Source organism: Bison bison, unplaced genomic scaffold (assembly GCF_000754665.1).
Source record: "Bison bison bison isolate TAMUID 2011002044 unplaced genomic scaffold, Bison_UMD1.0 scf7180017863702, whole genome shotgun sequence".
NCBI classification, from domain to species: Eukaryota; Metazoa; Chordata; class Mammalia; order Artiodactyla; family Bovidae; genus Bison; species Bison bison.
This window is the reverse complement of record NW_011494274.1, coordinates 3,387,951-3,397,931: the sequence shown is the minus strand read 5'-3', so window position 1 is coordinate 3,397,931 and position 9,981 is coordinate 3,387,951. Positions and strand designations below refer to the sequence as shown.

At 44.5% G+C, this 9,981-nt stretch overlaps 1 long non-coding RNA gene across 1 annotated transcript in view; it reads left to right on the top strand.

The window, feature by feature from the left end:
- LOC104983942 overlaps positions 1-9,981 on the top strand; it is a 50,151-nt gene that overhangs the window by 1,100 nt on the left and 39,070 nt on the right. The gene's annotated exons all lie outside the window — the stretch shown is intronic.

Genomic DNA, 9,981 nt, shown 5'->3' with positions numbered 1-9,981 from the left:
CCCGAGATGCACCGGGAGGCGGCGGCCCCGGGCTCTCGGCTCCGCGCCTTTTGTGCCGCGCGGCCCGCGGAGCCTCGAAATCACGCGTGCGCTTCAGGCAAAGCCCTCCACTGTTTTCCCACCACAGTCTCCGGACGCCGGCAGATAATTTGTTTCCCTCCCAGGTTTACCCGTGAGGAAATAAGGGTCTTGTCTAAGGTGACACAGGCTTCCCAGGTGGCGCTAACTGGTAAAGAACCCGCCTGTCAGTGCGAGAGACATGAGAGATGCAAGTTCGATCCCTGGGTCGGGAAGATGCCCTGGAGTAGGAAATGGCAACCCGTGCTCCAGGTTTCTTGCCTGGAGAGTCCTCGTGGACAGAGGAGCCTCTTGGGCTACAATCCATGGGGTCGCACACGACTGAAGTGACTTAGCGCACAAAAAGGTGTCATGGAATCAGAAGAGGCCCAGGAAACTTTATACCTCTTAGGATGGTTTATGATGGCTTTCTCGATGAGGGGGGAGTTGGCTCCTTTTTGTAGTCACCTCACAACGCTGTGCTGTTCCAGCGTAAAGCTTAGGGAACTAATTGCGTGATGATAAGAAATGGGAGGTTCCAACAAGCTTATGACTGGAACGTAAGCAAAACTGGTGGTCTCCGTGAGTGAATTTGGTAGTGACACTGAAAACCACTCTCGGAAGTTTGGAAGCCCAGCGCCGGGCCAACTAGTAAATGAGACACCATAACTAGAAGTGTTCTGTGGACCATGCGGTTGACTATGAAGTGAACAGGGTGGAATCCTGGTAGAGGAGACGTTAAAATCCTAAGACTGCTTTGTGTGGAAAGGGACAGGGTGGATTCTGCCATATTACCAGGACCTGGTCTTTGCTTAGATGGGACCAAAATGAACAGGCCTTACCTTTCAGGTGGACAGAGCGTGGAATCTTGCTCTGCTGTAAGTCGTCTTAATCCCTGTAAACCTGAGTTTTATGGAGAAAAGATAACAGACCCTTGTTTCAAGGCCTTTTCAGATTAAATTTTATCATGTGTATCGACACCCTCTGTATACACAATGGACATTAATTTGAGTAAACTCCTGGAGTTAGTGGAGAACAGAAGAACCTGGTGTGGTTCGGTCCATGGGACTGCAGAGTCAGACACGACTTAGCCACTGAGTACACTTGCATGTGTACCTATCAGAGAGCAGATGCTAAGTGCTATCTTCACTCTCCTATCCACCCCCCTTACTAGTTTATACTCATAGACATGCAGGTTATAAAACTGTTTCCCGAAGTTTTGCCCCTGTAGCCGTCCTTCTGGGTGCCTATTTTAGGTACCATCTTTCCGTGTTAGCTTTGTTTTGTATTTGTATATGTTCATTTTTAGCTCCCTCTTTTTTCTACTCATCCCAGTTTTAATATTCACTTACTTTGAAATGTATGAAATTCCTTTATACTTGTAACAGTTTTAGAAACTTTGGCATTTTCTAAAGTATATTTTGTCCCTTGTACATGCAACGTTCAAACACCATGGTAAATAAACTGTTGCCTCTACAGTGCTTTCATTTTCAGCAAAAAGTAAAAAAAAAAAAAGGGAAGATTCTTAGAAGGACGGATTTTAAAAAAGAAAAAAATGAGGCCCAGTCCCAATTATTTCTTGCTTCTGCCCCTTTTCTCTGCCATTCCTCTGTGCTCTTCAGTTATGCTCACCTCTCAGGACATTAATTACCAATTAAAATGTCTTTTGTCTTCAACTAGGCGGTGGGCCTTGTTTTGTTCTTTTTTTTTTTTTTACAGCCGGTACCCACCTGTTCAGAGGCATGCTTGATAGGAGCTTGATAAATACGGAATTGAATTATGGATGGGATATCTCATTATAAAACTTAAATTCTGTAAGGTTAGAGTGATGGATGGTAGAATTATTCCCAATTATATTAGGATTTTTAAAATTAATAAACTATCTTTTAGAAAAGTTCTACAGAAAAATCAAGCAGGTAGAACAGAGCTTCCATAAACTCCTCTCATCTCTTTCACCCTCCCCCATCATGGCTGCTGCTGCTGCTAAGTCGCTTCAGTCGTGTCCAACTCTGTGCGACCCCATAGATGGCAGCCCACCAGGCTCCCCTGTCCCTGGGATTCTCCAGGCAAGAACACTGGAGTGGGTTGCCATTTCCTTCTCCAATGCATGCAAGTGAAAAGTGAAAGTGAAGTTGCTCAGTCATGCCTGACTGTTAGTGACCCCATGGACTGCAGCCTTCCAGGCTCCTCCATCCATGGGATTTTCCAGGCAAGAGTACTGGAGTGGGTTGCCATTTCCTTCTCCAATGCATGAAAGTGAAAAGTGAAAGTGAAGTTGCTCAGTCATGTCTGACTCTGTGCGACCCCATGGACTGCAGCCCACCAGGCTCCTCCATCCATGGGATTTTCCAGGCAAGAGTACTGGAATGGGGTGCCATTGCCTTCTCCAGGCCCCACCATGGCAGTTTCCCCTATTATTGACATCTCACTTTACTGTGGTGCGTTTGTTACCATATGAACCAATATCGATGCATTATATTATTATTATAATGCAAAGTTGAGAACAATTAAAGTCTGTATTTCATTCAGATTTCCTTAGTTTACCCTAACATCTTCTCACTGTGGCAGGATACACACATCACATTTAGAAGTCACGTCTTCTTATGGTTCCTCTTGGCTGTGACTGTTTCTCAGGCTCTTGTTCTTGATGACCTCGACAGTTTTTAGGAATGCTGATCAAGTATTTTGGAGGATGTCTCTATGGGGATTTATCTGATGTTTTTCTCATGGTTAGATGTTTATGGGTTTGGAGGAAGAAGATCACAGAGGTAAAGTGTCATTTTCATCACATCATATCAAAGCTCCATCATGGTTTATGAACTGCTGATGTTGACCTTGATCACCTGGTCATGTTTGTCAGGCTTTTCCATTGTAAAGTTGCCCCCCACATCCCACTATATACCTACTCTTGGGAAGGAAGTCGCCGTATGCAGCCCACACCTAAGGAGTGGGTCCTTATGCCCCCCTCCTTCAGGGTAAAGTATCTACATGGTTCATTTGGAATTCTTCCATGTGGGAAATTTGTCTCCTCTTCATTTATTAAGTCATCCAATGATTTCTGTATATCTTGTTGCTCAAGTTCTAACTTTGGTCAGGGTAATACCTTTTTATTGTTATAGGGCTGATTTGAAGTTAAACAACAATGAATGTGGCTAAATGATAATCAGCATTTCTAACATATAGGAGAGGAATAAAACTCCCCTCCCCACCACCATTTCATTAGACTTCCTTATTATCTGTATTAGCCAAAACGAAACTATATAAAAACAATCCTTCCAGATTGCAATACTGGATTACCCATCCTACTGTTCTTTATATTGCTTCATTATGGATATTTTTCAGTATCCCGGCTTTATTTTTGACCTGGGGAGTGGTGGTACAAGGACTGCTAGTATAGTTTGCTGCCTTGATTTGTTCTAGGGCACCAGTGGTTTTAACTGACATTGCATTTGCATCATCAGAGCCAACAGTAACGTGTTGAAAAAGACAAACGTCTTAATTTTTTTGTGAAAATAGTTGTGGTGACCTTTTGGTCCTTCTGAAAGGGCCTTTGGGATCCCCGCCCCCGCAGACATCTCTGGAACACACTTTGAGAACAGCAGACCTAGTTTCCAAATCAGAATGCTGGGAGTCATCTTAGTCCCCTAGTGGAATCTGATTCCAGCCCCCTGTGCTGTATTGTCTTCCAATTACCATTGCATCTCTAAAGGAAATCAGTCCTGGGTGTTACTGGAAGGACTGATGTTGAAGCTGAAACTCCAGTACTTTCGCCACCTGATGGGAAGAACTGACATTTGAAAAGACCCTGATGCTGGGAAAGATTGAAGGCGGGGAGGAGCAGGGGACGACAGAGGATGAGGTGGTTGGATGGCATCACCGACTCAATGGACATGAGTTTGAGCAAGCTCCAGGAGTTGGTGATGGACAGGGAGGTCTGGCATGCTGCAGTCCATGGAGTCGCAAAGAGTCGGACACGACTGAGCAACTAAACTGACCTGACCATCGCATCATTTCCAAATTCTCTCCCCCTACCCCCTTAGTTCAGGACTCCATTCTTTCCTTAAATACTGCAGTAATCTCCTAACTGGTTTTCCTGACATGTGTTGCCCCTTCTATTTTGTGTTCCAGTGTATCTCCCAAGCTCTCTAAAGCACAGATCTAACCACCCAGCCAAGGGCCTGTTGTGGATCACTTTCGGTTAAAGGCCAAGGCCCCTACTTAACACACACAGCCTCTCGAACCCAGGAAATTCAACGGGGTGCCGTCCTGCTCAACCCTGCCTTTTTCACTTCCGACCTTTGCGCCTGCACCTCTCCCCCCACTTCTACTGCCTTACCCAGCTACCTCCTGGGAATCCGTCCAGACGCAGAGACGCCTCCTCTAGAAGGTGTCCCAGCGGCCGGAGGCTGGGCGCCCCTTCACCCCTGGCCTCCGGCCTCTCCCACGGCCCTTCCCAGGCTGCAGGAGGCTGGGGGGACGGAGGCTGCCTCTGGGGGCCCCCTCACGCTGGGCCTGGGGGCTGGCCGACGGCGGCCTCCGTGCTCGCCGGGGGCGGCTCTCCTGCCGGGGACGGATGCCCCGGGGGAAGCGCTTCGTTGCGGGCAGCTCGGAGGGCCGGCCGGGTCGCGGCCGAGCGCCGCCTTCTAGAGGCGGAGCTGCTCCCGGGCTCGGGGCCCCTGCAGCCCCGCGGGGTCAGGGCCCAGGGCGCCCGCTCAGCCGCACTGTCCGCGGCTGTCATCTGGGAGGCGGGCCCGTGAGGAGGACGGCCTCTAGGGGGGTGGGAGCGCGAGCTGGCCCTGAAGCCCGTGCGGCCGGCCCCGCTCCCAGTGCAGGGAAAGAACAGGGGTAAACAGCAGCCTTGTAAATCCAGAAGCTCTGCGTGGAGATTGAAGCAGACAGGAGGGTGAGGGTTGGATCAGCCCCCTCTGGGCCAGGCGCTGTTAACTGCAGAATGTGAACTGTCCACAAGAGCTTACATTTTTGGGGGGTCGGGGACAGAGAGCTTGAACTGTGGTGCTGGAGAAGACTTTTGAGAGTCCCTTGCACTGCACGGAGATCCAACCAGTCCATCCTAAAGGAAATCAATCCTGAGTATTCATCGGAAGGACTGATGCTAAGCTGAAACTCCAGTACTTTGGCCACTTGATGCGAAGAATGGACTCATTTGAAAAGACCCTGATGCTGGGAAAGTTTGAAGGCAGGAGAAGGGGACGACAGAGAATGAGATGGTTGGATGGCATCCCCGACTCAAGGGATATGAGTTTGAGCAAGCTCTGGGAGTCGGTGATGGACAGGGAGGCCTGGCATGCTGCAGTCCATGGGGTTGGACATGACTGAGCAACTGAACTGACTGACTGACAGAGAATAGATGTGTAACAGATAACTGTTAATAAGCACTATGGGGACTTCCCTGTAGTCCCCATGTACTTTTGTGGGAACTAAATACTGGATGTAGCCAAATAAATAAAAATAATTATTTTTAGGTTGAGGTACATGAACCTAGAGCCTATTATACAGAGTGAAATAAGTCAGAGAAAAATGAATATCGCGTATAAATGCATATATTTGAAATCTAGAAAGATGGTTCAGATGAACCTATTTGCAGGGCAGCAGCGGGGATGCAGACATAGAAAAAGACTTGTGGACACAGTGGGGGAAGGAGAGGGTGGGACAAATTGAGAGAGTAGCATGGAAATACATATATTACCATGTGTAAAACATAGCCAGTGGAAACTTGCTATATGATGCAGGGAGCTCAAACACCGTGCTCTCTGACAACTTAGAGGGGTGCCATGGGGGAGGGAGACTCAGGAGGGAGAGGACAGATGTATGCCTATGGCTGATTCCTGTTGATGTATGACAAAAATCAGCACAATATTGTGATCAATTGTCCTCCAATTAAAAATAAAATTTTTTTAAATAAAAATTTTTAAAAATATTGTGAAAAGAATAAGCACTGTGGAAAAGGTAAAATATTCTAATATGAGAGAGGGGACTACTTTAGCAGTAGAAGATGGGGAGGGACATGGGATAGACTCAGAGAAGGTGCTATTTTATCTATTTAATATATTCAACAAACACTAGGCCACCTGATTCAAAGAACTGACTCGTTAGCAAAGACCCTGATGCTGGGAAAGATTGAAGGAGGGAGGAGATGGGGAGGACAGAGAATGAGATGGTTGGATGGCATCACGACTCCATGGACATGAGTTTGAGCAAGCTCTGGGAGTTGGTGATGGACAGGGAGGCCTGGCGTGCTGCAGTTCATGGGGTTGCAATGAGTGAATGAACTGCAGACATTATATATAATAACATAAACAAAAATTCCCATCCTTTGAACATTAATTCTAGTGGGGGTGCATAGGAAACAAACATGTCAGATAGTAGTAAAATCTCAGAGGAAAAATACAGGCAGCATGGGGGATGTGGTGGGAAATACTATATTAGATAGATGTTCGGGAACCTTTCTGGTGTGACATGACCGGAGAACCATGAAGTGAGAGAACAAGCCCTGTGGATGAGGAGGGAGAAAACTCCAAGCAGAGGAACCTTGGCATAGTTAATAGACATTGAGGAGGAGATCAGGATGGCTGGAATAGAGTGAGTGGGAGAAGAGGAAGCAGGAGGATGCATTTTAAAGTGATCAGCGTGACTGCTGTGTGGAGCATAGATTCTAAGGGGGCGAGTGGAAGCAGGGAGACCAGTTGGTAGACTAGTAGGTCCAGGTAAAAGATGATGGTGTGGACTGGAACAGGGATGTTGTGGCAGGCTCATGGCCAGGTGGTTGCATTCAGGACACATGCTGAAGGTAGAGCTGAAAGGATGTGCTGATGGATTAGACGTGTGGGACGGGGACAACCCAAAGAGGAGCACCTAGGTGAACGTTTGTCACTTACCAGAATGGGGAAGGTGAAGGGAAAAGTGGCTTCAGGGAAGGATGAACTCAAGAGTTGGTTTTAGATTAGCTAAATGTTAAAATGTGGGAGGAAATTTTCATAGGACAATTTAAAATGTTCAGCAAAGTTGAAAGGATTTTATAATAAACACCCATATACTCACTGTCTAAATTTCATCAACATTGTGCTATGCTTGATCTTTCCAGGCCTCTTCTATCTGTCATTCCATCTTGTTTTTTGATGCATTTCCAAAAAAAAAAAAATGGGGGATATCAATTTGGGATAGTTTTAGAATTTAGGATATATTTTCCCTGGTGGCTCAGATGGTAAAGAATCTGCCTGCAATGCAGGAGACCTGGGTTCGATCCCTGAGTAAGGACAGTCCCCTGGAGAAGGAAATGGCAACCCACTCCAGTATTCTTGACTGGATACTTGCCTGGATACAACCCACAGGAGCCTAGCGGGCTATAGTCCATGGGGTGACGAAGAGTCCGACACAACTGAGTGACTCACACTTACTTACTTCCCTCTAAATACTTCAGCATGCATAGCATTAACAGATGTCAGTATTTGTTTTTTGTTTTAATTGAAACATAGTTGATTTCTAGTATTAGTTTCTGGTGTACAACATAGCGACTCAATATTTTTATAACCTGTTGTTTTTGTTCAGTCCCTCAGTCATGTCCAACTCTTTATAATTTATACTCCATTTAAATTTATTATGCAACCTTTGTTAAATCCCCTGTGCTGTATAGTACGGCACAGGGAATATAACATTGTATTTTATTTATTTTATAATGGTAGTTTGTATCTACTAATTCCCTACCCCTATCTTGCCCCTCTTTCCTTCCCCCTCCCCACTGGTATCCACTAGTTCTCTGTATCTGAGAGAATATAACAGACTGTTATATTCTCTTTTAGTAGAGAATATACTCATATTCAGTTTTGTTTTTTAAGATTCCTCCACATTAAGTGATAAGATATAGTACCTGTCTTTCTCTGGCTTATTTCACTAAGCATAATACCCTCTAGTCCATCCACATTGTTGCAAATGGCAGCATTTCATTCTTTTTTTATGTCTGGGTAGCATTATATATATATATATATCAGAGAAGGCAATGGCACCCCACTCCAGTACTCTTCCCTGGAAAATCCCATGGACGGAGGAGCCTGGTAGGCTGCAGTCCATGGGGTCTCGAAGAGTCGGGCATGACTGAGCGACTTTACTTTCACTTTTCACTTTCATGCATTGGAGAAGGAAATGGCAACCCACTCCAGTGTTCTTGCCTGGAGAATCCCAGGGACAGAGGAGCCTAATGGGCTGCTGTCTGCGGGGTCACACAGAGTCGGACACGACTGAATCGACTTAGCAGCAGCAGCAGCAGCATTATATATAGATATCCATCTTCATCTGTTGATGGGCGCTTAGGATGCTTCCATATGTTGGCTATTGTAAATAACGCCGCTATGAACCGGGGGTTCCCTGTACCTTTTTTGAATGAATTTGTTTTCTTTGGATCTGGACCCAGCAGTGGGATTGCTGGATCGTGCGGTAGTTCTGTTTTCAGTTTACGAAGGAAACTGCATGCTGTTCTCTGTAGTGACTGCACCCGTTCGCATCCCCGCCAACCGTGCTCTAGGTTTCCCTTTTCTCTACTTCCTCACCAGCGTTTGTTACTTGCAGACATTTTAATGACAGGCATTCTGACAGGTGTGAATTGCCATCTCACTGTGATTTTTGATTTGCATTTCTCTGACGATTAGCAACTGGAACATCTTTTCACGGGCCTGTGGCCGTCTGTCTGTCTGCTTTGGAAAAGTCTTTTCAGCCTTCTGCTCATTTTTTTTTTTTTTTAATTGAGTTGTATGAGCTGTTTATATATTTTGGTTATTAACCCATTATTGGTCATATCATTTGCAAATATTTTCTCCCATTCAGTAGGTTGTCTTTTCATTTTGTTGATTGTTTTCTTTTTCTGTGCAAAACCTTGAAAACTTAATTAGGTCCCTCTTATTTATTTTTGCTTTTGTTTCTTTTGCCTCAGGTGAGAGATCCAAAAAAATATCACTGTGATTTATGTCAAAGAGCATTCTGCCTGTGTTCTGTTCTAGGAGTTGTAGGTATTTAGATCTTATATTTAGGTTTTAATACATTTTTAAAAATTTATTCTTTTACATACAGTTGTCCAGTTTTCCCAGTAATACTTGTTGAAGAGATTATCTTTTCTCCATTGTTCAATATTTGTTTAGTTTTTTCTTTGATAAAATTTCAATGAAAAATACAAATATCAAGTATACATTCTTAACAGATACACTTGTGTAACCCAAACTCCTGACAAATTATAGACTATAACTGTCACTTCCGCAGTTTCCTTTTCTTGTTAATTCCCATTTTCGCCTTCGTAGAGGCAGCCACCGTTCTTTTTTCCACCATAGATTGGTCATACTATGAATATATATGAATGTATATGTGTTTGTATATATTATATGCAGAAATGGAATCTTGCATACACACTATTTTGTGTCTGGTTTCTTTCTTTTTTGTGGACAAGCATATTCATTTCTTTTGAGTGGTACCTAAGAGGTGAATTGGTGGGTATATGCTTTAGTTTTATAAAATAACCATCAGACCTTTTTTCAGAGGTTCATCGACAAAAGACCGCATGGATACGTTGTGATATATTGTGCTATGGTTAAAATGAAGTAAAGCCACATGTGTCAACATAGATAAATTTCAAAAACATAATGTTTGGTGAGGGGAAGCAAATTTTAGATCAAAACATTCAGTATGATACCTTTATATCAAATTTGAAAGCTTGTGAGAGAAATATTACATATCGTTATGGATACTTACTTATACAGTAATAGCATAAAAGCCAGCAAGCAGTGATCAATTTCAGGCTACTGGTATCTCACGGGGGTTGTGGAGATGAATGGGATCCAAGGGGTTCACAATTGGCTTCAGCTGTATCAGTAAACTTGTTTTTCTCCTTAAAAACATCTGAAGCAAATATGGTAAAATGTTAAG